The sequence below is a fragment of the Callithrix jacchus genome, chromosome 21, assembly GCF_049354715.1.
Source record: "Callithrix jacchus isolate 240 chromosome 21, calJac240_pri, whole genome shotgun sequence".
Taxonomy (NCBI): domain Eukaryota; kingdom Metazoa; phylum Chordata; class Mammalia; order Primates; family Cebidae; genus Callithrix; species Callithrix jacchus.
In genome coordinates, this window is record NC_133522.1 from 1,039,014 (window position 1) to 1,066,422 (window position 27,409).

Sequence of the window (27,409 nt, forward strand, 5' to 3'; positions counted from 1 at the left end):
TTACTCTGAAGATACTGTGTTAGAAAAAATATACAATGCCAATATCTACTCTGTTCTAAAGTGTACAACCATCTCAATATTCTCTCTCTTGTAAAATACCGAAATTCTATTTTTATGTGGTTAGAGAAAAAATAAATACACTATTCTAAACCAAAGGTTTAAAACAAAATTACTCTAAAAATACTCTGTGAGAAAAAATATACAATGCCCTTTTCTACTCTGTTTTAAAGTATATAAACCGTCTCAATATTTTCTGTCTTGCAAAATACCGAAATTCTGTTTTTACGAGGTTAGAGAAAGTATAAATAAATTTCCTAACGCAAATGTTTAAAACAAAATTACTCTGAAGGTACTGTGTTCGAAAAAATATATAATGCCCTTTTCTACTCTGTTTAAAAGTACATACACCATCCCAATATTCTCTCTTTTGTAAAATACAGAAATTCTATTTTTACGAGGTTAGAGAAAATATAAATATTCTCTTTCTACCACAATGTTAAAAACAAAATTACTCTAAAGATACACTGTTAGAAAAAATATACAATGCACTTTTCTACTCTGTTTTAGAGAATATACACCGTCTCAATATTCTCTCTCAAGTAAAATACATAAATTTTATTTTTAAGCGGTTAGAAAAAAATATAAATATTCTATTTGTACCCCAATGATAGAAACAAAATTATTCTGAAGACACCCTGTTAGAAAAAATATATAATGCCCTTTTCTACTCTGTTTTAAAGTATATACACCGTCTCAATATTCTCTCTCTTTTAAAATACCGAAATTCTATTATTACGCGGTTAGAGAAACTGTAAGTATTCACTTTTTACCACAATGTTAAAAACAAATTTACTCTGAAGATACTCTGTTAGAAAAAGTGTACAGTGCCCTTTTCTACTCTGTTTAAAAGTACATACACCGTCTCAATATTCTCTCTCTTGAAAAATACCGAAATCCTATTTTTACGAGGTTAGAGAAAATATAAATAATCTCTTTGTACCCCAATGTTAAAAAAATATTGGTCTGAAGTTACACTGTTAGAAAAAATATAAAATGCCCTTTTCTACTCTGTTTTAGAGTATATACACCGTCTGAATATTCTCTCTCATATAAAATATCGAAATTTTTATTTACACGGTTATAGAAAATATAAGTATTTTATTTGTACCCAATATTAAAAACAAATTTACTCAGAATATACTTTGTTAAAAACAATATACAATGCCAATGTCTACTCTTTTTTACATATATACACCTTCTCAATATTCTCTCTCTTATAAAATACCAAAATTCTACTTTTTCCTGGTTAGAGAAAATATAAATACTCTATTCTAACCCAAATGTTTAAAACAAAATTACTCAAAAGGTACTCTGTGAGAAGAAACATACAATGCCCTTTTCTACACTATTTTAAAGTATATACATCATCTCAATATTCTGTCTTGTAAAATACCTAAATTCTATTTTTACGCGGTTAAAAAAATATAAATACACTCTTTGTATTCCAATGTTAAAAAAAAAATTGCTCTGAAGATATTCTGTTAGAAAAAATATACAATGCCCTTTTCTAGTCTGTTTTGAATATATACACCATCTCCATATTCTCTCCCTTGTAGAACATGGAAATTCTATTTTTACGCGTTTAGAGAAAATGTAAGTATTTCCTTTTTACCTCAATGTTAAAAACACAATTACTCTGAAGACATTCTGTTAGAAAAAATATAGAATGTTTTTTTCTACTCTCTTTTGTAGTATATACAAAATCTCAATATTCTCTCACATGTAAAATACCGAAATTCTAAATTTATGTGGTTAGAAAAAAATATAAAATTCTCTATGTACCCCAATGTTAAAAGCAACCTTGCTCTGAAGATAATCTGTAAGAAAAAATATACAATGCCCTTTTCTACTCTCTTTTGGAGTATATACACCATCTCAATATTCTCTCTCATGTAAAATACCGAAATTCTAACTTTACGCGTTTAGAAAAAAATATAAATATTCTCTTTGTACCCCAATGATAAAAACAAAATTGCTCTGAAGATACTCTTTTAGAAAAGATATAGAATGCCCTTTTCTACTCTGTTTCTAAGTATATACACCATCTCAATATTCTCTCCCATGTAAAATACCAAAATTCTAACTTTACGCGGTTACAAAAAAATATAAATATTACCTATGTACCCCAGTGTTAAAAGAAAAATTGCTCTGAAGATAATCTGTTAGAAAATATATACAATGCCCTTTTCTACTCTCTTTTGGAGTATATACATCATCTCAATATACTCTCTGATGTAAAATACCAAAATTCTAACTTTACGCGACAGAAAAAAGTATAAATATTCTCTTTGTACCCCAATGTTAAAAACAAAATTGCTCTAAATAGACTCTATTAGAAAAAATATACAGTGTTCTTTTCTACTTTATTTTGGAGTATATACACCATCTCAGTATTCTCTCTCATGTAAAATATCAAAATTCTAACTTTACGCGGTTACAAAAAAAATAAATATTATCTATGTACCCCAATGTTTAAAGCAAAATTGCTCTGAAGATAATCAGTTAGAAAAAATGTACAATGCCCTTTTCTACTCTTTTTTGGAGTATATACACCATCTCAATATTCTTTCTCATGTAAAATACCAAAATTCTAAATTTATGCGGTTACAAAAAAATATAAATATTATCTATGTACCCCAATGTTAAGAGCAAAATTGCTCTGAAGATAATATGTTAGAAAAAATATACAATGCACTTTTCTACTCTCTTTTGGAGTATATACACAATCTCAGTAATCTCTCTCATGTAAAATACCGAAATTCTAACTTTACACGAATAGAAAAAAATATAAATATTCTCTTTGTACCCCAATGTTAAAAATAAAATTGCTGTGAATAGACTCTATTAGAAAAAATATACAGTGTTCTTTTCTACTAACTTCTGGCATATATACACCATCTCAATATTCTCTCTCATTTAAAATACTGAAATTCTAAATTTACACGGTTACAAAAAAATATAAATATTATCTATGTACCCCAATGTTAAAAGCAAAATTGCTCTGAAGATAACCTGTTAGAGAAAATATACAATGCCCTTTTCTACTCTCTTTTGGAGTATATACACCATCTCAATATTCTTTCTCATGTAAAATACCGAAATTCTAAATTTACGCTGTTACAAAAAAAATAAATATTATCTATGTACCCCAATGTTACAAGCAAAATTGCTCTGAGAAGCAGGTATGTTAATTGCAGGATTCTGTCGGCTTTAGTGATGTTCCTCAGATGGGCTGATTTTTATGAACATAGCCTCTGAAAGAAAACAGTCAGGAAACAATATAGCTATCAAAGAGGTCACTGTGACCTGTCTTCTCTGGACCCATGTGATTTGGTCACCACAGGAAACAATTACAGGCTGAGCACAGTGGCTCATGCCCCTAACACCAACACTTCGGGAGGCTGAGGCAGGCAGAGCTCTTGAGCTCAGGAGCTGGACAGTAGCCGGGGCAACTTGATGAAACTCTGTCTGTTAAAAAGATACAAAAATTAGCCAGGCATGGTGGTGCATGCTGGTAGATCTAGCTACTCAGGAGGCTGAGGTGAGAGGATCACCTGAGCCTGAGGAGGTTGAGGCCGCATTGAGCCATGATCATGCCACTGCACTCCAGCCTGGGTGGCAGAGTAAGACTATGTCTCAAAATAAATAAATTTTACAAAGAAACAGGGCCAGGCCTGGTGACTTGCACATATAATCCCAGAACTTTGGGAGGCCAAGGTGGGAGTATCACTTGAGCTCAGGAGGAGTTCAAGACCAGCCTAGGCAACGTAGTGAGACTTCCTCTCTAAAAAATACATGTATATATATTTTAAATAAGTATATATAATATATATAATAAAATACATACATGTAGATATATTTTAAATAAGTATATATTTTACATATGTTTATATTTTATTATACACAATGCAATCATATATACTTAATATTTATATATTTTATTATATATACACATATTATATATATATATAAACACTTGCAGATATTGAAGGACTTTAAAGTATTTCAGCTGGGTGCAGTGGTTCAGGTCGGTAATGCCAGCACTTTGGGAGACCGAGGCAAGTGGATCACTTGAGCCCAGGCAGCTGAGGCTACAGTGAACTATGACCATGTATATATTTTAAAATATATGCATATGTATATATTTTATTATACACAATGCAATCATATATACTTACTTATATATTTATATATTTTATTATATATACACATATTATATATATATATAAACACTTGCAGATGTTGAAGGACTTTAAAGTATTTCAGCTGGGTGCAATGGTTCAGGTCGGTAATCCCAGCACTTTGGGAGACCGAGGCAGGAGGATCACTTGAGCCCAGGCAGCTGAGGCTACACTGAACTATGACCATGCCACTCACTGTGCTGCAGCCTGGGCAACAGAGCAAGACTGCATCTCAAAAAATAAAATAAAATGTCTTAGAAGTTTAGCTGTCCATCGTGCGCAACAGAATATCTGTGTGTAATGTCCACCATATCCTTCTGCTGTGCCTCTCCCTCAGTTAAGCCAGAAAGGTACTTGTCCCCTTAGAATGTCATTGGCATATGGCCGGGCTTGGTGGCTCCTTACTGTAATTCCAGCACGTTGGGAGGCTGGTCCAGAGTTTGAGACCAGCCTGGCCAACATGATAAAACCCCGTCTCTACTACAAATACAAAAATTAGCTGGGTATGGTGGTGCAGGCTCGTAAGCTGAGATCATTCCACTGCACTCCAGCCTCAGCAACAGAGCAAGACTGTCTCAAAAAAAAAGTAAGGACTAGGCACGGTGGATCACGCCTGTAATCCCAGCATTTTGGGAGGCTGAGGCGGGACGATCACGAGGTCAAGAGATCGAGACCATCCTGGCCAACGTGGTGAAACCCCATCTCCACTAAAAATGCAAAACTTAGCTGGGCATGGTGGTGTGCGCCTGTAGTCTCAGCTACTCAGGACACTGAGGCAGGAGAATTGCTTGGACCTGGGAGGCGGAGGTCGCAGTGAGCCGAGATCACGCCACTGCACTCCAGCCTGCCACCTGGCAACAAAGCAAGACTGTCTCAAAAAATATAAAAGAATATCACGGGCCAATATATAGAGAATTTCCTAGGCCATGTGCAGTGGTTCACCCTGAAATCCCAGCACTTTGGGAGGCTGAGGCAGGCGGATCTCTTGAGCCCAGACTCTCTCTCTTAAAAAAAAAAAAAAAAAAAAAAAAGGTTGGATTTGATGGTACACACCTGTAGTTCCAACTATTCTGGAGAATTACGGTGAGTTTGCAGTGAGCTGAGATCAGGCCACTGCACTCCATGCTGGGTGACAGAGTGACAGCTGGTCTCAAAACAAAAAAGGACGGGGGGGGGGGAATTTGTTGTGTCAGCAAGTAAATGAAGAAAGAGATATTATTAGAATTGAGAAATAAATTGGAATATAATCTGGTACCTTTCGCACAGAAGACAAATTTGCTAAACGTGCTGAAATTAGAAGCATTATATAAAGCCCGGTGAGGTGGCTCCCGCCTGCAATCCTAGCACTTTGGCTGACCTCGGAGGTGCTTGAGCCCAGGAGTTTGGAGATCAGCCTGGGCAACATAGTGAAACCCCTTCTCTACAAAAAATACAAGTAAGCCGGGCCTTTTGGATGCACCAACTGATTGTGCCACAGAGATACAACCCTAATGGGGCAGCTTAGGACTCTGGGAAGATATAATCTTCCCCGTTAATCTAGTGCATGAACGCTTTAAAAGGTGGAGCAGGGGTTCCTGGGTGGGATCTAACCACCAACCGCGCTAACCGATTGTGCCCAGAGTGACGGAGTAGACCTTCTGGGCGCTAGAGGAAGGGTGCACTCACCAAACACTCCCCGTCTCTCCCATCCTCAGAGTCCACCAGACAGGACGACTGTGCAAGGCCTTGGAAATCCAGAGAGATTAGAGCGGTGGGTCGTGTTGATCTCGTTGGACACTCGCAGGTTAGGAGATTCTGGAACCAGGACGGCCCTGCCCCACTCCTGCTTCAGAATCCCCCGGAAATGCCCCACCCTCGACCTGAGCCTCCTGGGGCCCAGGGGAGGCTGAACGCCCGGCGGACTCCCGGGATGGCTCTTCCCGTTCTTTGCGCCGCCTTCACCCAGTGAGGGAGCCTGTGCCCACCGTGCCCAGACGCTTTCGAGGCCGCTGCGGAGCTTGGCTGCCATCTTCGGATCCCGTATCCCGCACGGGGGCTCCACCAGGGCAGGGATGGGGGTGAGGGTCGCTCGTGGGTCCCCTCACGGGGAGCAGGGTCCTGCACTCAGCAGGGCACACGACTAGGACTTGTCGAATGAATCCATCGTCGCCTTCGGCTTTTAGTGCTTTGAAGAGCCCTGAAAATGGAAATCATGAAATATTTTTCCATGGGGGAGTTTTGTTTTGTTTTGTTTTGAGACGGGGTCTCACTTGTCGCCCAGGCTGGAGTGCAGTGGTGCAAACACGGCCCACTGCAGCCACCACTTCCTGGGGCCGTCGTAGCCTTTAGCTTTTAGTTTTTTGAAGAACCCTGAGAATAGAAATCAAGAGATTTTTCCAAGGGGAAGTTCTTTTTACAAAGCGTTTATTCAGGTTGATTTCTCAGCCCCCGCCGCGGGTGTCAACTGGCAGGGTTTCCAGTGCACCTTCTGCGCGGTGTGGCCGCGGGGACTGAGCTGGGCGGTTGGAGGGCGGGTACCCGGGAAGAATAAAGCAAAAGTAGAGGAAGAAGCCGGGCGGCGGTGGACCAGACATCCAGACCTCCTGAAAGGCTGGATCTTCTGGAAATGAGAACTGTTATTTTATTGTAGAAGAATGGGGAGGAATTGAGGGGGAAAGGAAATACAAGCTGAAAGAGTCCCCAAGGCAAGGATCTATAGCTCCCCAAGGATAAGATCTTCCAGAAGAACTAGACCCAAACCTAGGCGTCTGAGAACCATGAAATCCTTGGAGGAGCAGCCTCATCATGACCCTCGGCGTTCCTTTTGATAAAAGAACCTTTTTTCCTTGTTTGTTCAATTCTCTGTGTTTGTTAAATAAAACTCTATCCATGTATCTTTGGAATTACATTGGTTCTGTAATTTTATGATCACAAGTAATGCCTCAGTCATCATTCTTGCAGAGTTATCATTGGCCACTGGTGTATTCCTACAGGGTAGAGGCCTGGAGAGCGGTTTTCCAGCATGCTGATGACATAGTTTTTATAGCAGTCCATTGGTTTCCTTTGTTGGCTTACTTATTAGCTATAACTCCTTTCACCTGGCCCACCTCTCCCCAGCTTCTTTGCCTGCTTTTGCTTTCTCGGTGATGGCTTTAGGGTTTCTAGGATATATCTTTATCGGTTTGCCATCAAGTGACATTATACCTCTTTTTCTGGCCATTATGCTAGTGTTGTCATGTAATTTGATTTTAGACATGTTATAAACCACAGAACCCATTACTATTGCTTTTGTTTAATCAGTCAAATTATTTTAAAAGATTCAAATAATAAGAAAATAATGTATTTGACTACGTACATAGCAATTTTCAGTCATCTCCATTTCTTTGTGTAGGTCCAGCTTTCTGTCTGGTATCCTAACCCTTAGGCCTGGAGGACTCGGTTTGCATTTCTTGTGGTGTGAGTTGCTGAATTCTTTCATTTTTTTTGGTATGCCTTTAAATGTCCTTATTTCAGTCACATTCATGACAGGTTTTTCATTTTGGCATAGAATTCTAGGAAAATTTCTTTCTTTCTTTCTCTCAGTACTTCAGGATGTTGCCACTCTGATGACTTGTCATTGATACGTCATCCTTCCTGTTTTTGTAAAAATGGCATAAAGTGGGCTTCCTGTGCTCGTTATATAATATTTGAAATGTGTATTTAAATTAAAAACATTAAAATGGGCTGGACGAGGTGGCTCATGCCTGTAGTCCCAGCACTTTGGGAGAGGGAGACAAGAGGATTGCTTCAGGCCCAGAGCTGGGGAAAGATAGCAAGATCCTGACTCTCTCTCTATCTCATACACACACACATACAGACACACACACACACACACACACACACACACACACACACACACACATATACATACACATGCATACATACATTGTGAATGTCCTAGATTCATCCTAAGTTGCGCCAACAGTGCACTTAAAGTAAAACATGCCCACCCTGAGGGTCAGACCCATCCGCTGACGTGTAATTTGTGTTTGTGAGACATTCTCAACAGCATTTGCTTTCCCCAGCCTAGTGGTTTTCATGTTTTCACACCTGAATGCCTTCAGTGCAAAACCTGTCAGAAACTATTTCCTTTGCCAAAGATTATAAAATACTTTTTTTTTTTTTTTTATCAACTCACTGCAACCTCCACGTCCCAGGTTCACAGGATTCTCCTGCCTCAGCTTCCCAAGTAGCTGGGACTACAGGCCGGTACCAACATATCTGGCTGATATTTGTATTCTTACTAGAGACAGAGCTTCACCATATTGGCCAGGCTGGTCTCGAATTCCTGACCTCATGATCTGCCCTCCTTAGCCTCCCAAAATGTTGGGATTACAGATGTGGTGAGCCAGCAAGCCCATCCTAAAATACTCTTATGTCAAGTAAAAATGGGTTTCTCATTTGCATCCCTGGAACCCATAGAAAGCCTGGGAGAGACAATCAAGTGCTACAGAGGCAAGCACTAAGCAGGGGAGGACCAAGCGTGGCTTCCTCACTAGGAGACAGGGCAGTTACCTGCTGTGGTCTCCAATGCAGACTGAACTTGCTTCACCTGTGATGGGAGGACCCAGCCCAGAGGATGCACAGTTCCTCTTCATGGTGCCTTCAGATAGGAAATCTAGGATTTCACTCTTTCGTTGATCTACTTCCAACTCTCCCTTTCTACTTCAAAACCTTTTTTGGATCCCTCCTGTGCAGGACATAAGGGGGTGGTGCCCTTATTTATTGGCCCCTCCCTGCCCGGGCATCTTTGGAGTCCAAGCTCACCAGGAACGTTACTGCCCACCAGAGACAGTGAGAGGACCAAGGAGGGTGGCAGGTGAGATGGGAACCACAGAGGAACCATGCACCTGCACCTCCAGGGCTCCTGGAAAATTGAATAAGTGTCTCCTGAAGCTTCTCTGTAGGTCACAGGGAAAGGGAGGGTGGCTGCCGACCCACGGGAGGTGCAACAAGAAGCGTCAGGAGGCCCTGGCCCTGCCACAGGACTTGAAGACAGGCCTGGCCAGGCTGATTTTGACCGGTAGGCCCAAAGAAGAGGCTCAAGGGTGGCCCAAACCCTGTCCCCGAGATTAAGGTTTTCAAATGTCTGATCATTTTCAGGCTGGTCAGTAGAATCGTCCCACTTCTAATCAGGGGGCGTCCTTTGCCAAAATTCAGAGACCTGGGGTTTCTTCTGCTTGCTGCATAGAAAGCCAATCACCAAGATGATTATTGCCAAGGAAGGGGTTTCAACAGGGAGCTGCAGCGGGGGAGATGAGAACTCAGTCTCAAATCCATCTCCCCGACCAACCAAAACCAGAGGTTTAGATCGCAGGAAGCAGTGTAACAATGTCTAAGAAAACGGGAACTAGGTGAACAAGGAAGCAATCACAGTGAATGAGGTCCAGCGTCTCATTGTGTGGATGGCTTTCAGTTCTTTGATAGCTTCTTTGAGAGGGCTGAAGGTCATTTCCCGAGGAAGGAACTCAGATAAAACAAATACTAAGTTTCAAGCCTTAACACCAAAAGGTTCATTTCTACGTTTATCCAAAAAAGCTACATATGAGACTATTGGGTGGATTTCAGACCAAGAAAGAAAGACTGTGCAGAAGAAAGTCTACAGTTAACCAAAGAAAAAGCATCATTTTCTGACCAATGGATGTATGGGGCCAAAGAAGGGCCAGCCCGTAGAAGAACTGTTTTTTGGCCTGAGCATAGGGGAGGATGAAGTTCACCAGCTAAGGTGGAATTCAGGTGCACATGGGGGAAATCTGGGTTTTGGTTCAGAGCCTTGGGGTCCTCCTTAAAGGTCCTTCCTCTTCCTTGAAAGAGGAACTCTGTCTGGGTTTCTGAGTCTGAGTACTTTTGGAGGTTGAGGATGCTGAGGTGTTGGTGCTCGGCCCCCTCTAACCCTGGGCACTTCCCCTTCTGCCGGGCAACCTGGTCCGGTACTCAGACCCCAGCTCTGAGACCACCTCCTTTTCTTTGCTCCTAGCAAAGGCCGTTTCTGGGTCAGTTGTGAGGTACGGTCAGGACAGGACAACTCGCTCTGAGACTTTTGGCCCTGGAAGGCCGTGAAGGCTGTGGTCCTGTGGAAGTAGCCTCCCTCTTTTGGAGACGGCAGGGAGGAAATGACATGTGTGGAGGGAAGCGAGGGCTGCACCTGTGGAGGAGCTGAGGCAAGTGCGGCAGTTCTGGGCTGTCAACGTAACGGACATTTGTCACCCAAGTGGTTGGGCTGTTATTATTAATTTGAATTTTGTCAATAATAACTACATGGAAAGTTTCTTCTTACTTGTAGGCACCTCACAAGACCTCTCATCTTATATTCCAGGGAGAATTGCTGCATATGACACGAACACATCGGTGAGACTGCGGTTCTGACCTGCAGGCCTCGATGCCCTGTGCAGGGGACACCAGGGCACTGGCAAAGCTCTTCCCATACAAGGAGCAAGTGTTTTAGGTCTACAACCCAATCGCACCAGCTCCGAGTACAATTTCTACTCGGCTCTATGAGCTGAGTACACGTTTCCGCCAGCACAGACATCCTACAAACTCGCGTGAACGCTGTGGCGAAAAGCAGGGAATGGCCGGGTGTGAAGGATCACACCTGTCAACCCAGCACTTTATTTAGGAGGCCCAGGCAAGGCGGATCACTCGAGTCCAGAAGTTGGAGATCGACCTAGAAAACATGGCAAAACCTCAACTCTTAAAAAAAGAAAGGAAGAAAAGAAAATCAACTAGCTAGCTGTGGCGGCGCATGCCTGTGCTATTCCAGAGGCTGAAGCAGCATCTGGGTTCAACCTCCAGAGGATACAGTGAGACTGTCTGAGGGGGGAAAAAAAAAAAGAGGGTGCGTAAGAGGTGACTCTGGGGACAGCGGAAAAACGCTAGGGTTTCCGAGCAGCGTTAAAAGCCAATAGGCCCCGAGGACCGTTGAGCAATCTAGAAAGCCGGCAAGTATAGATTCCCTGAACTCCACCCACCCCGGCCTCCCAAAATGCTGGGATTACAGGCTTGAATCCCAGCGCCCGGCCAAAACAGCACACCTCGACCACCGAAAACCTGTGCGGCCGTAGGCAAACGCGAAAAAGCTGATCTACCATTTACACTGCAAAGATCAGGGGAAAGCGCGAACGCAGTCCCCCACTACCACAAATTATGCAGTCGAGTTTCCCACATTTGGGGAAATCGCAGGGGTCAGCACATCCGGAGTGCAATGGATAAGCCTCGCCCTGGGAAAACCACCTTCGTGATCATGGTATCTCCCCTGCCAGGTAAGTATGAATTCCTACGCCTCCGCCCCGCCACAGCCTCATACGCCTCACCCTTTACATTCACGGTCACTTGCCCGGGACATTTCCTCCCCCCCTCCCCCCGCACCCCCAGCCACCCCGAGCCCTCCTAGTCCGGACACACAGCTGGGATTCTCAGATCCAACACCGGTCCTGGACTTGCTCCCACAGCACCAGAAATCCCTCATGGCGAAGCAGCAGCCCCTGCGCTGCCTCATCTACATAGAAGTCACCCTGTGTGTGACGTCACTGACAGTGTCTTTCCCAGTGGCGGGCCGCTCTGCCACTCAGCCCACCAATCCGCTGCCTGAGGCGGTGGGGGAAGTGACTCTGCCTCTCCCTTCTTTCCCTCCCTCCCTTGTCCTCTGGGGAGGTGCGCCAAGATCCCGCAACTGGTCTCCCTCAAAGAACCGATTGCTTAACCTGTGTCCCGTGGCGGCCAGCTGGAAGCCTGTGCCTCCGTCTCCAGATAATGGCTTTTAATTCGCAAACTAGAATGTTTAGGATTACAGAAAACCGGTTCCTTGCTAACATGGTTATCTTTGTGAAGTAGCATTGCGCTTAAAATCGGAAGTCCTTCAATATCAGAAACAAATAGCTATGAAACCAGAGAGGCTGCTCAGATGACTGCACACAAGCCATCCTGATTTTACCAGTGGTAATGTCATAAAGACAATTGGCCAATTACTTGAATCTTGTAGGTTGGGATTTTTTGTTTTTGTTTCGTTTTCAAATACAGTATTGTACAGAAAGAAAGCAGAGCATGGTTTCTGTCTCAGTGTAATGACTCTCTGGGCCTGAGAATTTGAAAAGGCTCAGGTTCCTCATATAAAAAAGTTCTCTTCTTTCCTCATTCTCTTTTAAGATGAAAGTTTTTCTTGAAAGCGTTGATGGTCAAAAGCTGGGCCAAGGTGTTTCTCCTTGCCAGAAAGACTCATTCCCAGTTAGTCCTGTCCCACACGGGGAGCTGGGGAGGAAAGGAGTCCTCTCACTGATGAAGTTTTAACAGCTCCCAATAGCTGAATTGGTGTGGCATCACAGAACGGGAAAAAAAAAAAAAAGAGAGAGAGAGAGAGATCACGGTCAATTCCACAGTTGCTGTCAGTTGTTGAATCTTCTCTAGTCTTCAGAGTACCATGAATTTAGTTTCCCAGAAGAAGTAAGAAGTGAGAAATACATAGCATTAACAATTTGAGTTGTAGAAATATAATGTACACAAGACTGATAATCACAAAGAGAATCTGTGTGCTAGAACAGTAAGGGAACCTGCTCCATTAGGCAGCCAGCTGAAAACAGCAGGGAAAACATGAAATCCCAGTTCTTCTTCAGTGATTTCTCATAGCCAAGTGGCTTCTTTTATGATTTTTTTCAAGAGAAAGTTCTACTTCATGGGAAATATTTATGTATATGCAACAGGAGGTATTTGCCACCACACATACATCTCCCTGCTCAGCTAAATATATCACTAAAGCGATATGATTATCTGGTACAAACTTAGCCAGTGAATAAATAACTTTTTGTTAAGCTGCAAAAGAGGCTGCAGTTCTATCAGCAATATTTTTCTTTCTTTTTCTTTCAGAGACAGGATCTGGCTCTGAGACAGCCCAGGCTGGAGTGCAGTGGCACCATCATAGCTCACTGCAGCCTCAAACTCCTGGGGTTGGGATCTCCCATCTCAGCCCCTGAGTCACTGGGATTACAGGCCAGAGCCACCACGCCTGGTTTTCATCAGCAACGTTTCCTGAGGTTACAGAAAGATTTGTAATCCTGGGAAGAAACACTCCAAGCAAAACTGTTATCCCCACAAAATACAAGGAGTTTTCTTCTTGATGGCCAGGCAGATAATTCTCTGGTTTTGCTCCAATAGAATCTCTATCTAAAATAGAGTGGTGGTCAGACCTAGTGAAAAGTTTGAGGGAACTTGCCCAACGTTGGGTTTCTTCAGAGCCATGTATGTATTCAAACATCCTAGAAGACATTGCCCTTCATCACTCCATGTCCTTAGACATTTATGGGACCTGGATAGTGATCTCCTCCAGACAAAAATAAATGCTGGTGCAGAACAGGAAAGTGTATTATAATTTGAGTACGTCATCTTTTGTGCATTTTAACCCATGGGTCAAACACGTTAGAGCAAGAGGGCAGGTTGACAGCAGGAGGGAGTGTTTTCCTTTTAATTTCCCAATAGCACAGTGGTGTCTGCCACAGTCATTCCAGAGTGAGGTGACAATCTGTAGAGGTTGCTGTTTGTTTCTGTGGGTTTTGTGTGTTTGTTTTTGAGACAGAGTCTCACTGTGACCCAGGCTGGACTGCAGTGGCATGATCAGGGTTGACTTCTGCCTTGACCTCATGAATTCAAGCAACTCCCTTACTCATCCTCCCAAGTAGCTGGGGCTGCAGGCATGTGACACACACCCTGGGGTGTGAACTGGGATTTGAGGTTTTAGCTGGCTCCCTAATGGATAGGCTCCCTTACTCTCCTGGAATACAGACTGCCTACATGATTATCATTCTTGTGTGCATTGTATTTCTACTACCTTGCTATTTTCTTTTTCTTTTTTCTTTTTGTAGAGACAGGGTTTCATCATGTTGCCCCGGCTGGTCTCAAACTCCTAAGCTTCAGGGATCCACCCACCTCAGTGTCCGGTGTCCCAAAGCATTGGGATTACAGGTATAAACCACCGTGTCTGGCCTAAGCTAGTGTCTTAGTTCACTAAAGTAACTAAGTCTTTATTTAAGCCATTGAGAAAAGCACAATTTACAAGGGAATCATTCTGGTGATCTTCAAGGCTAGTGTCAGCCATTTCAGAATACTGTTTAAAGAATTCTCCATCGAGGGTCCCTGTAGAACCACTGTTGCACCGCTACTCCGTGCCGCACCTGGGAAGCATTGCGTTGCTGCATTGCGTCCCACTGGCTCCACCACGTTGAAGAAATTCGGCAAGAAGGACGAGGAGTCAAGTGGAGGCTCCAGCCCATTCCAGCACCTTGAGAAGAGTGCCATACTCCAAGAGGCCAGTGTATTTAATGAAACTCCCATCAATCCTCGGAAATGTGCCCACATCCTCACCAAGAATCTTTATCTCATAAACCGTGGGAAGCATCTGGGGACCACAGAAGCGACCGAGGCCTTCTTCGCCATGACCGAGTTGTCAGTCAGATGTGCTGCTTGACCATCAAGGAGATGTCTTGCATCGCAGAGGATGTCATCATTGTCACCAGCAGCCTAACAAAAGACATGACTGGGAAAGGAGACAACTACTGGGGCCGGCTGTGCGAGCCCTCTGCCAGCTCACTGACAGCACCATGCTGCAGGCTACTGAGCGCTACATGAAACAGGCCATTGTAGACAAGGTGCCCACGTCTCCAGCTCTGCCCTGTGTCTTCCTTGCACCTGCTGAAATGTAGCTTTGATGTGGTCAAGCGCTGGGTGAATGAGGCTCAGAAGGTGGCATCCAGTGACAACCTCATCGTCCAGCACCGCGCACTAGGGCTCCTGTACCACATGTGTAAGATTGACTGCCTGGCTGTCAATAAGATGATCAGCAAGGTCACCCGGCATAGCCGTAAGTCTTCCTTTGCCTCTTGCACGATGATCTAGGTGGCCAGCAAGCAGCTGAAGGAGGAGGATGGCAGCCGTGACAGTCCACTGTTTGATCTCATCGAGCGCTGCTTGTGCAACAGGCGTGAGATGGTGGTGTGTGAAGCTGCCTCGGCCATCATCAACCTGCCAGGCTGCAGTGCCAAGGAGCTGCCCCGGCTGTGCCAGTGCTCCAGCTTTTCTGCAGCTCACCCAAGGCTACTCTCTGTTATGCAGCTGTTCACACCCTCGATAAGGTTGCCATGAAGCATCTGTCAGCTGTGACAGCTTGCAGTCTGGATCTGGAGCACCTGGTCAAAGATTCAAACCGCAGCATCGCCAGCTGGCCATCACCACCCTCCTTAAGCCAGGCAGTGAGAGCAGCATCAACCACCTTATGAAGCAGATGTCCTCCTTCTTGTCAGAGATCTCAGATGAATTCAAGGTGGTGGTTGTCCAGGCCATCAGTGCCCTGTGTCAGAAGTATCCTCACAAAAATGGCATCCTCATGAACTTCCTGCTCACCGTGCTCCAGGAAGAGGGTGGCTGTGAGTACAAGCGTGCCACTGTGGACGGCATCATCAGCATCACTGAGGAGAACTCAGAGAGCAAGGAGACAGGGCTGTCACATCTGTGCGAGTTCATTGAGGACTGCGAGTTCACAGTGTTGGCCACCCATCTTCTGCATCTCCTGGGCCAGGAGGGGCCCAAGACCACCAACCCTCAAAGTACATCCACTTCATCTATAACCCAGTGGTCTTGGAGCATGAGGAGGTCTGGGCAGGAGCTGAGAGTGCTCTGGCCAAGTCTGGAGCCCAGAATGAAGGTGTTACCCAGTATCTTGGCATTGCTGAAGAGGTATGTGATGAAATAAGACACTGAGCCACCTTCTATCTAAAAGTCCTGGAGCGAAGCAGAAGGCCCTCAATGCAGGCTATATCCTAAATGGTCTGACTGTGTCTGTCCCTGATCTGGAGAGGGCTTTGCAACAGTACATGCTAGAACAATCAGAAAAACCTTTTGACCTCAAGTCTGTGCCCCTCACCACGGTGCCCGTGGCAGAGCAGAGAACAGAAAGCACCCCCATCACCGCAAACAGCCTGAGAAAGTGGCAGCTACCAGGACGTCTTCCAGGAGCAGTTGGTGGCAGGGCCAGAGTTCCAGGGACTTGGGCCCCTCTTCAAGTCCTCGCCTGAGCCCATGGCCCTCACCGAGTCAGAGACTGAGTATGTCATTGGCTGCACCAAACACACCTTCATCGGTCACATGGTGTTTCAGTGTGACTGCACAAACACACTCAATGACCAGACCCCGGAGAATGTCACAGTGCAGACGGAGCCCACTGAGGCCTGTGAGATGCCTGCCCAGAGCTTGCCCTACAACCCGCCTGGTACCTGCTACACACTGGTGGCACTGGCCAAAGGAGACCCCACAGCTGTGGCTTGCACATTCATCTGCATGATGAAGTTCACTGTCAAGGACTGTGATCCCACAACCGGGGAGACCGATGGCGAAGGCTATGAGGATGAGTATGTGCTGGAAGATCTGGAAGTTACTGTAGCTGACCATATTCAAAAGGTCATGAAACTGAACTTAAAAGCAGCCTGGGATGAGGCAGGGGATGAATTTGGGAAGGAGGAAATGTTCGCCTTGTCTACCCTTAAGACACTTAGAGAGGCTGTGGATAACATCGTGAAGTTCTTGGGAGTGCACCCTTGTGAGAGGTCAGAGAAGGTGCTGGATGACAACACCCACACGTTGCTCCTGGGTGGTGTGTTCTGGGGTGGTCGTGACATCCTGGTGTGCTCTCAGCTGCTGCTTTTGGACACAGTGACAATGCAGGCGACAGCCAGAAGTTTGGAGGTGCTGCCAGTAGACATCACTTTGGCATCTGTGGGCTAAGGGGCCAGCCTGCATAGGACCTTATACCCTTCCCCAACACTATCTGGAAGTCATGCCTTCCTTATGAAACTGGTGGAAATCCCTTCCCAAGCTTCTGTATTCAAAAACAATTAGGAATCATTGCAGATACATATATTTTTTATTCTGCCTCCCTGTTCAGGACTACTTCAGGGTGACTATTTTTTTTTTTTTTTTTTTTTTTTAATAGGGGATGATTTTAAAGCTTGTCCTAAATCTTGCTATCCTCCCTTCCGGGAAAGGGACATCATAAAGGAATAAAACATTCTCAACTCTTTTTGAACTTATCCCCCCAGAGGCCATCTTATCCCTGTAATAAATCAGCATGTATCTATAAAAAAAAAAGAAGAAAGAAAAAGAAAGAAGGAAAAAGACAGACAAGAAAAGAAAAATCTCCATCAAATGTGGTGGCTCATATCTGTAATCCCAGCATTTTGGGAGGCTCAGACAAGAAAATCGCTTGTGCCCAGGAGTTCAAGACAAGCGTGGGCAACAGCTGGGAGAGAATCCTCATCACTACAAAAAACCAAAATTGTAGCCAGGTGTGATGGTGCACACCTGTGGTCACAGCAGCTACTGCAAAGGCTGAGGTGGGAAGATCACTTGAGCTCAAGTGACAGAGCCTGGGCTGGGCCATAATCCTGCCACTGCATTCCAACCTGGGAGACGGAGTGGGACCCTGCCCCAGTAAAGACACAGATTCTCAAATCACTCAAACCATTTTATTCTAAACATTTATAAACGGTGTTTTTGTTGTTGTTGTTTTTCCTTTTTTTTTTTTTTTTTTTTTTTTTGAGACACAGTGTCACTCCATCTCCCAGGCTGGATTGCAGTGGCAGGATCTCGGCTCACTGCAACTTCTCCCTCCCGGGTTCAAGTGATTCTTTTGCTTCAGTCACCCGGCAAATTTTTGTATTTTTAGTAGCTACGGGGTTTCACCACGTTGGCCAGGCTGGTCTCGAACTCCTGACCTCAAGTGATCCACCCACTTCGGCCTCCCAAAGGGCTGAGATTACAGGCATGAGCCACCACACCTGGTTCTCAAACCATTTTAAGCAAGCAAAGACACATTTGTCTGGCTTTTTTTAGTACAGTGCTGAATTATCCTCCAATCTACATTTTTAGGAAGGACCTGGGGAATGGCAACATGGAGTTATTTGGCCAAAATGCAGACATTTTCACGTTCTACTACTGTCTATTTTTGAAAATCCTTCCATTTTGCCTTTTGTATCCAGTTTAGTGGCCTTGCCTTCTTATACCAGCATGTGAATTAATTGATGAAGGTTAGAATATTTGGGCTCAAAGGTTTCAACAGTTAAGTCAAATTTTCTCCCAGACCCTATAGTATCTTGGCACTTGCATTAGAAACAGAAGGGGAAACTGTATTTACATTTAGATCAGGGAAGTCTTATATAATAATTTTAATTCACATAATGGTAAAGCAGAATACACAGTGGTAGGCTTCCCTCTTCCTGTGGGTGTTACCTTGAAAGGGGCTGTCAGAACAGAAGTTTCAGGGAAGGGGCCAGAGCCCTGGGGACTCTCCGCAGGTGATGGTGATGGAAGGAGAGGCAAGGCAGGACAGGAGGGCTCAGGTAAGGGAGACTATGCAGGTGCAGGGGCTGGAGGAGAAGGAGCAGATGGAGGCGAAAGAGACAAAGCCTCTTCAGTATTTCTCAATTCAGAAAAAGTCTGCTGGCCTCCTTCAGTTTACTCCTCAATGGAGGCAATTTTCTCAGTTCTTTTAGAAATTTCTAGGTATCATTGGAAGTAAGTCTCCCATTTCATTTGTCTGGTTCTAAAACCATTTTTTATTTTATTGAGACAGTGTCTCACTGTGTCATCTACCCTGGAGTGTACTGATGTGATCTTGGCTCACTGCAGCCTCCGCCTTCCGGGCTCAAGTGATTGTCCTGCCTCAGCCTCTCAGGTAGCTAGGGTTACAGGCACACACCACCATCGCCTGGTTAATTTTTGTGTTTTTAGTAGAGATGGGGTTTCACCATGTTGTCCAGGCTGGTCTGGACTCCAGACCTCAAATGATCCTCCCACCTCACCCTTCCGAAGTGCTGGAATCGCAGACGTGATCCAGCATGCCTGGCCTAATTGTCCACACTAATAAATTATTTTAGGCATTTCAAAAAGATCCCCATTTTCTCCATTCTGCTCATGACTTTTTCTGGTTAGGCGAATCCAGTTTCTTGGATATTTACAAGAGGATGCTTCATAAGTGTTATACATAAACCCAACTGGTGTTTCTAAAGGTGGTTGTTTTTTCACGGTGTGCTCAGAATTTGAAGCTTGATTTCCCATAATTCAGAGCTTTTCAAAGATGACCAAGGCCCGAGATGTGTTTTGGGTCACAGTGTGTTGCTTATGAAGTCACTCCTACAGATGTCACCCGAGTCATTTATCACTCTCTCAGTGGCTCCCACTGTTTCTAACCACCAGGTGGCCACAGAGTGCATATGCTATGGGGGACCCGTCCCACATATACCATCCCAGAAGAGCAGGAAAGGGGGTTCGTAAAGATATTCTCCTGATGGAGAGTGTCCCATGAGGCCCGCCTTTACATGGTGAGTAGTGACCCTGTTACCTTTGCAGAGTCCCCAGTCACTTGGAGCACCTGAATGGGTCAGCGGGAGCAGATCACTTCTTATCTTCAGGGTTCAGAACTAACAGGAGCTCATCACAAATGAAAAGCTAAGTTTGAATGTTCAAGAAGGCATGCTACATAAAGTGAAATCACCAGTGCCTACCTGATGCTTTGTCATTACAGGATACTGCCAACCAACTTTCCAAAGTTTTTGAACTTATTTATACTTCTGCCAGAAATAAGTAGGACATTACAGTGCTCTCATTATGCCAAAATTTGGGAATGTGCGTTTTTTGTTTTTGTTGGGACGGAGTTTTGCTCTTGTTACCCAGGCTGGAGTGCAATGGCGCGATCTCGGTTCACCGCAACCTCTGCCTCCCGGGTTCAGACAATTCTCCTGCTCAGCCTCCTGAGTAGCTGGGATTACAGGCACGCGCCACCATGCCCAGCTAATCTTTTGTATTTTTAGTAGAGACGGGGTTTCACCATGTTGACCAGGATGGTCTCGATATCTTGACCTCGTGATCCACCCGCCTCGACCTCCCAAAGTGGGGTTTGTTTTTTTTTTTAAGTCAAGTTAGCTGGGCATGGTGGCTCACGCCTGTAATACCAGCACTTTGGGAGGCCCAGGCGCTCAAATCACAAGGTCAGGAGTTTGAGACCAGCCTGACCAACATGGTGAAACCCCGTCTCTACCAAAAGCACAAAAAAAAAAAAAAAAAATTTAGCCGGGCACGGTGGCATGCACCTGTAATCTCAGCTACTCGGGAGGCTGAGGCGGGAGTATCACATGAACCCAGGAGGCGGAGGTTGCAGGGAGCGGAGACCAGTACCACTGCACTCCAGACTGGGTACCGGAGTGAGACTCCATCTCAAAAAATAAAAAAGGTCAAGTTTATTGAAGTCGGAATTAAAATTCACCAGCATTACATTATGCACATTGTTTCCATGACATCTATCTTTGCAAAGTTGGCCTTTGAGGGTAGCTCTGATTAAAAAGCTAGTACCAAATAAAAACATCAATATGTAACGAAGAACGAAGGTGACCGTTTGAGAGCGTTTGAGAAGCTATGAGGTACACAACACAAATGCGTACTATTTTAAAATGTCAAAATATTAAAAAGAACAAATGACTTGAGTGAACAATCACAAAATTACCAAGAGTTAAGAGAACACATAAGAATTCCCACATCACCAGCGGCATACCTACAATATACAGGAATCTATCTAAACCCAGCAAGCAATTGCACTCTCCCAGCAAATCAATGAAGTAAGAGACAAACAAAGGCAATCAAAATTTTCAACTCCATTTCATATTCATCATGAATTCTTAAATTAACCATATATCATGAAATTATAAATTGAGCTGACATATAATAGAGAATGATAGTGTTACATATTAGATGATATCTAAAAATATTTACCCAGGCATCCTAAGTGGAATAATTGAGTCTTCTGGTTTGTAGAATCATAAAAATTAATTCCCTTCTAAAGGTATTACCCACTTAATTTATAACTGAGTCCAAAGCTCATAGCTCTTGCTGAATTACAGCCAATAAGTCGAGAGACAAAGTGTAGGGGCAGGGAAGGTGACTGTATTCCAGAGAGCCACCAAACAGAGCAAATGGTGAACTAATATCCTAAAGAACCAACTTAACATGGATTCCAGGCCCCTTGTATGTTAGGGAAGGGAGGAAGAAGGAGGTGTTTGAGGTGAAGAGGTCTGATAATGACAGGCTTATGGGCCGCAGTAAGAGCACAAGTGGGTGGTGAAAATTCTTTGTCCTTTGCCAGGTCACAATGCTCTTCTAAATCTTCAACCTAACACTGTTTCTTGTGTATACAACCTCTTACCTTCTCAGGAATCAGTTTTGGGAAGGGTTTTTTTTGTTTTGTTTTGTTTGTTTGTTTTTTCAAGACGGAGTCTCACTCTGTCACCAGGCTGGAGTGCAGTGGCACACTCTTGGCTCGCTGCAACCACTGCCTCCTGGGTTCAAGCAATTCTCCTGCCTCAGCCTCCCAAGCAGTGGGACTACAGGCACGCACCACCATGCCCTGCTAATTTTTGTATTTTTAGTAGAGACAGGGTTTCACCACATTGGTCAGGATGGTCTCAGTCTCTTGACCTTGTGATCCACCCACTCAGCCTCTCAAAGTGTTGGGATTACAGGCATGAGCCACCGCACGTGGCTGGGAAGGGATTATCGTCATCTGTGCTTAGAGTTAAACTATAAACTAAATCCCTCCGATAGATAGCGTGGCCTATGTGCAGAGAAATAAGGGAAAGCAGTTAGCCTAAAAGACACCACCACAGGGTAGGAAGGGTAAGGAGCAAAATGTAGTTAGCCGTGCATGCCAGGCCTCCTTTTCATTGCTATATATTTAATTTTCTGAACATAAAATTTTAATTTTTTATACTTTTTTTTGAGATGGAGTCTTGCTCTTGCTCAGGCTGGAGTGCAGTGTCACGATCTTGGCTCACTGCAACCTCTGCCTCCCTGGTTGAAGCAATTCTCCTGCCTCAGCCTTCTGAGTAGCTGGGATTACAGGCATCCACCACCATGCCTGGGTGATTTTTTTGTATTTTTAGTAGCGACAAGGTTTCACCACATTGGCCAGGGTGGTCTCAAACACCTGACCTCAAGTGATCTGCCTGCCTCAGCCTCCCAAAGTGCTGGGATACAGGCGTGAGCCACGGAGCCAGGTCTAACTTGTTGTTTATACATTTAAATAGATATTGGCAATAATGTTTGTTTCTTTGATAGTACAACCAGCACAAGGAATTTAGGAAGTTCTATTTATTTAATTAAAACTTTCTTTTTCTTTCTTTCTTCTTTTCTCTTTCTTTTTCTTTCTTTCTTTTTTCTGTCTCTTTCTTTTCTTTCTTTCTTTCCTTCTTTCTTTTTTTGAAACAGAGTCTCCCTCTGTCACCCAGGCTGAAGTGCAGTGGCATGATCCTGGCTTACCACAAACCCGCCTCCCGGCTTCAAGCAATTCTTGTGTCTCAGCCTCCAGAGTAGCTGGGACTACAGGTGCGCACCACCATGCCCGGCTAATTTTTGTATTTTAGTAGAGTCAGGGTTCCATTATGTTGGCCAGGCTGGGTCTCGAACTTCTGGCCTACTGTGATCTGCCCACCTTGGCCTCCCAAAGTGCTGGGATTATGGGTGTGAGCCACCACACCCAGCCTTTAGATTTTCAGGCCAAAATAAACCTAAGTCTTGTATGTACTAGAATATTATACTACCACTATTTTCTACCTTATAATAAAATCTGAAATAAATTATAGTATATAATAATTTTTAGACCAAGATGATGATGATGATTTTTCAAGACAGAGTCTCCCTTTGTCACCCAGGCTGGAGTACAGTGATGTAACTTTGACTCACTACAACCTCTGCCTCCCGGGTTCAAGCAATCCTCCTGCCTCAGCCTCCCGAGTAGCTGGATTATAGGTGCATGCCACTATGGCCGGCTAATTTTTGTATTTTTAGTAGAGATGGGGTTTCACCATGTTGGCCAGGCTAGTCTCAAACTCCTGACCTCGTGATCCCCCACTTCTCGGCCTCCAAAAATGCTGGGACTACAGGCATGAGCCACTGCACCCCGCATGACCAAGATTATTAAACCATTCTAATTTGTCAAACGAGTCACACTGATTTTTAAAAAATAACTTAATAAACTTTTTGATGTCTTTATATGTTATTTACATTATTTAAATTGTTCAAAAGCATCAAATTCCTCTCTGCTATCAACTTTATTTCTTTTATTGTACCAAACTCTCAAGACCATTAATTTAATTTACTGCTAAATCTATTATTTTTTCATGTTAGAAATTCAACAAGAAAATTTTCCCCTAATGAAACATCACAGTTAAAGCGTAAATATGCTGGGCGAGGTGGCTCGTGCCTATAATCCCAGCCTTTTGGGGGGCAGAGCCAGGCGTATCATTTGAGGTCAGGAGTTTGAGACCAGCCTAGCAAATATGGTGAAACCTTTTCTCTACTAAAAATATAAAAGTTAGCTGAACATGGTGGCATGTGCCTATAACCCCAGCTACTCTGGAGTGTGAGGCAGGAACATGGCTTGAATCTGGGAGCTGAACTTGGTGAACTGAGATCATGCCATGCACTGTAGCCTGGCTACAGAGCAAGACTGTCTCAAAATAAATAAATAATAAAGCATAAGTAGTAAAGTAATAATAATAATAATAATGCACAGGCTCTTCCTCTGTTATCTCAGCTAGAGTACAGCCTTGCAATCATAGCTGACCAACCTGGGACCTCAAGGCTGACCTCGAGGTCCCTAGAGCAATCTCTGCATAAACAGCGCAGCCCAGAACTCACAGCTGTGCCAGGGACAAATACAAGTGATTGAGTCGGGAGACCCTGGACAGCAGCGAACAGTCAGCAGCAGCAAAGAAAAAGAGAATCTGTGTCCTGATACTGTCTTCTAAAAAAAGGGCGGGGAGGGGGGGCGGAAAAAACCAAAAAAACGGCGTCATCTCCCTTTTCTTGTCCAGATATAGTTACGTAAAACCGAACTCTGACTGCAAGCCGCCGCAGGATTGCACCGCAAAAGCACAAACATCTTGGAGTCGCCGCACGTCTGTTTTTTGGCAAACTACGGAAGACCAGGGGAAAGCGCGAACGCAGTCCCCCACTACCACAAATTATGCAGTCGAGTTTCCCACATTTGGGGAAATCGCAGGGGTCAGCACATCCGGAGTGCAATGGATAAGCCTCGCCCTGGGAAAACCACCTTCGTGATCATGGTATCTCCCCTGCCAGGTAAGTATGAATTCCCACGCCTCCGCCCCGCCACAGCCTCATAGGCCTCACCCTTTACATTCACGGTCACTTCCCGCGGGCACTGCTCCCCCAGCCCTCCTAGCCCTGACACACAGCTGGGGCTCTCGGCTCCGACCGGCGGTCCTGGACTGGCTCCCACAGCGGGGAACTCCTTCGTTGGGAAGCAGCAGGTGGCCAACCAGCAGCCCCTGCGCTGCCTCATCTACATAGAAATGGCCCTATCCGTGATGTCACCGACAGTGCCTTTTCCAGTCCCAATCTCTTCCACCGCCTCTCAGCCGACCAACCCGCAGTCGGAGCTGGAGGGGGAAGTGACCGTCGGCCTCTCCCTTCCCTCCTTCCCTCCCTCCCTCTCCTCCCTCCCCCGTGTCTGTTCTCTCCCAAAGGAGCGACTCCTTATCCTACGTTGCCGAGTACCGTCTCAGCGGCCAAGTGGAGCCTGTGCACCCTTCTTCAAATAATGGCTTTAATTCTCACACTAGAACGTTTAGGGTTACAAAATAAACCACTTCTCTCCACATCCTTGTGATGTAGCAATCCCCTTGAAATTGGAAGCTGTTCAGTATCAGAGAGAAACCATATTTATGAAACTAGAGAGAGGGCTCAGATGACTGCACACCAGCCGTCCAGGACAGAAACGCAGTCTCACCTGTCTTGGAGGAATGCTTCGGTCCTCCCAGGAATACAAACCAGTGATAATAGTTTTATCACTAGTAATGTTGTAAAGACTGTTGTCCAGTTTCACGAATCTTGCTGTTTTTTTTCTCCAAATTCAGCATTATAGAAAAATATGCTGCCCGAGAAGAGGTGACTGGACGCTCTCACGCATCGCGCTGGACTATGGCACCTCCTGCACGGCCTTCTCCAGACCTCAGCACTTACTTCATGTTCGTATTTTATGTTCTGCAAAGACAAAAGCAAAACAATCCACATTTGGCACAAATACCTGAGATACATCTTATGTTTGTTTGTGTCATTTTTTATAAATAAGGTGACTAATATTGTTTGTTTAATAAATATAGCTAAGTCTTGAGTTATTGGCCCAAACAACCATTTATCTGATCTTAAGGTTTTTTGTTTGTTTGTTTGTTTGTTTTCTTTTGGTTTGGTTTGGTTTTGTATTGTAAGGCACGGCTTTGAAGGGGTGGTCTTGGATTCCTGGGCTCAAGTTATTCATCCACCTCGGCCTCAGCCTCTCAAAGTGCTGGCATTATGAGGTATGAGTCGCCATGCCCAGAGTAACCTTAAGGTTCTTACTTAGGAAAATCTGAAATTCACAGATAATAGAAATGGTTAATAGGGAAATAAGTTTAACTATCAGCCAGGCATGGTGGCTCACACCTGTAATCCCAGCACTTTGGGAGGTTGAGGTAGGCAGATCACAAGGTCAGGAGTTCAAGACCAGCCTGGCCAACATGGTGAAACCACTTCTCTACTAAATATACAAAGATTGGCCAGACATGGTGGTGGGCACCTGTAATCTCAGCTACTCAGAGGCTGAGACAGGAGAATCACTTGAACCCAGGATGCAGAGGTTGCAGCAAGCCAGGATCGAACCATTGCACTCCAGCCTAGGGGACAGAGTGAGACTCTGACTCAAGAAAAAAAAGAAAAAAAGAAAAAAGAAAAGAAAACATAAAAAAGCTAAAATAATTCACCAACCCTCACTACAAGAAATCTTAAAAGAGTCCTCCAGGTGAAGCAAAAGGATACCAGGACCTATACAAAGAAGTGAATATTGGAAATGGCATTTAGAAAGCATGTACTACACATTTTCTTATTTAAATTAGATTATATCAGATTTAGATTAAATTAAATTAGAATTTAAATATTCTAAAAAATTTGATGTAATAAATAAAAGTAATAATAAATTACAAACTTATAACAGGAAGAATAAAAATATATGATAACACTAAGATACAGGTCAGCAAGGAAGGTGTAATGTCACTTAAAACCAACTGTGGTGAATTAAAGATGTATCCCAGAAACCCTAAAGCAGTCACTGAAATAAGGAAAGACTTATAGCCAATAAAGCAAGAAAAGTAAAAAATGGAATGAAATAAAAGCTATGTGATTACTATGCTGGAACAACAACTCTCCAGGCCTCTATCCTATTGAAACACACAGTGGCCAGTGGGAAGTGAACAAGAACGATGACTGCAGCATTGTTTGTAATCCTAAAGTAATAGAACCAACGTAATTTTAAAGATATATGAAAAAGGTTTTATTTATTTGACAAACAGACAACTGAACAAACAATGGACGCGAGTCCTTTGCCAAAAGGAACGCTGAGGGTCACGATGAGGCTGCTCCTTCAGATTTCAGGGTTCCCAGATGCTTAGATTTTGCCTAGCTCTTCTGGAAGGTCTTATTCTTGAGGAGCAATAGGTCCTCGTGTTTGGGGGTTCTTTCAGGTTCTCTTTCCATTTTCTCATTCTGCTACAATTAAAACGAAACAAAACAAACACAAAAACAAAAAAAAAAATCCCCCCAAAACCAAAAAACCAATTCTCACTTCCAGAAGATCCCTCCTGTGCCTCTGCAGGAGCCTTTAAGGAGGTCTGGATGTTGGGTCCACCGCTCCCCGGCTTCTGTTTCTGCTTTTGTTTTTCCCTTCCCCGGCTCCCGCCCTCCAGACTCGACCCCACCACCGTCCATCAGAGCCCCCGCGGCTCCACAGAAGGTGCATTGGAGGCCCTGCCCGCTGCCACCCGCGGGGTGCCTAGAAATCAACCTAAATAAACCCTTTGTGAAACTAACTTCCCGTGGAAAAATCCCCAATGATTTCCACTCTCAATGCTCTTCAAAGAGCTAGAAGCTAAAGGCGACGATGGATTCATTCGACAAGTCCTAGTCGTGCGCCCTGCTGAGTGCCAGACCCTGCTCCCCGAGAGGAAACCCACGAGCGACTTTCACCCCCATCCCTACCCTGGTGGAGCCCCTGTGCCAGACACAGGATCCAAATA

The 27,409-nt window shown here is 44.3% G+C and overlaps 2 non-coding genes and 2 pseudogenes across 4 annotated transcripts; 1 reads left to right on the forward strand and 3 right to left on the reverse strand.

Moving 5' to 3' along the window:
* Nucleotides 1–3,376: 3,376 nt before the first annotated feature.
* LOC144580708 (uncharacterized) lies at nucleotides 3,377–6,814 on the reverse strand (annotated as a pseudogene). Its single transcript, XR_013530705.1, has 3 exons — nucleotides 6,706–6,814; nucleotides 5,907–6,417; nucleotides 3,377–3,528 (listed from the first exon to the last, which is right to left on the reverse strand). The product of XR_013530705.1 is annotated as an uncharacterized LOC144580708 (transcript).
* Nucleotides 6,815–11,362: 4,548 nt separating this feature from the next.
* Nucleotides 11,363–11,526, reverse strand: LOC118150046 (U1 spliceosomal RNA). The gene has a single exon (XR_004737807.1). It is a non-coding gene; the product is annotated as a U1 spliceosomal RNA (small nuclear RNA).
* On the forward strand, nucleotides 11,386–17,763 carry LOC100412570 (coatomer subunit gamma-1 pseudogene; annotated as a pseudogene). The gene is made up of 2 exons (XR_004737751.3): nucleotides 11,386–12,194; nucleotides 13,116–17,763. The product of XR_004737751.3 is annotated as a coatomer subunit gamma-1 pseudogene (transcript).
* A 6,503-nt stretch (nucleotides 17,764–24,266) lies between these two features.
* Nucleotides 24,267–24,430, reverse strand: LOC118150057 (U1 spliceosomal RNA). Its single transcript, XR_004737818.1, has one exon. It is a non-coding gene; the product is annotated as a U1 spliceosomal RNA (small nuclear RNA).
* Nucleotides 24,431–27,409: the final 2,979 nt, after the last annotated feature.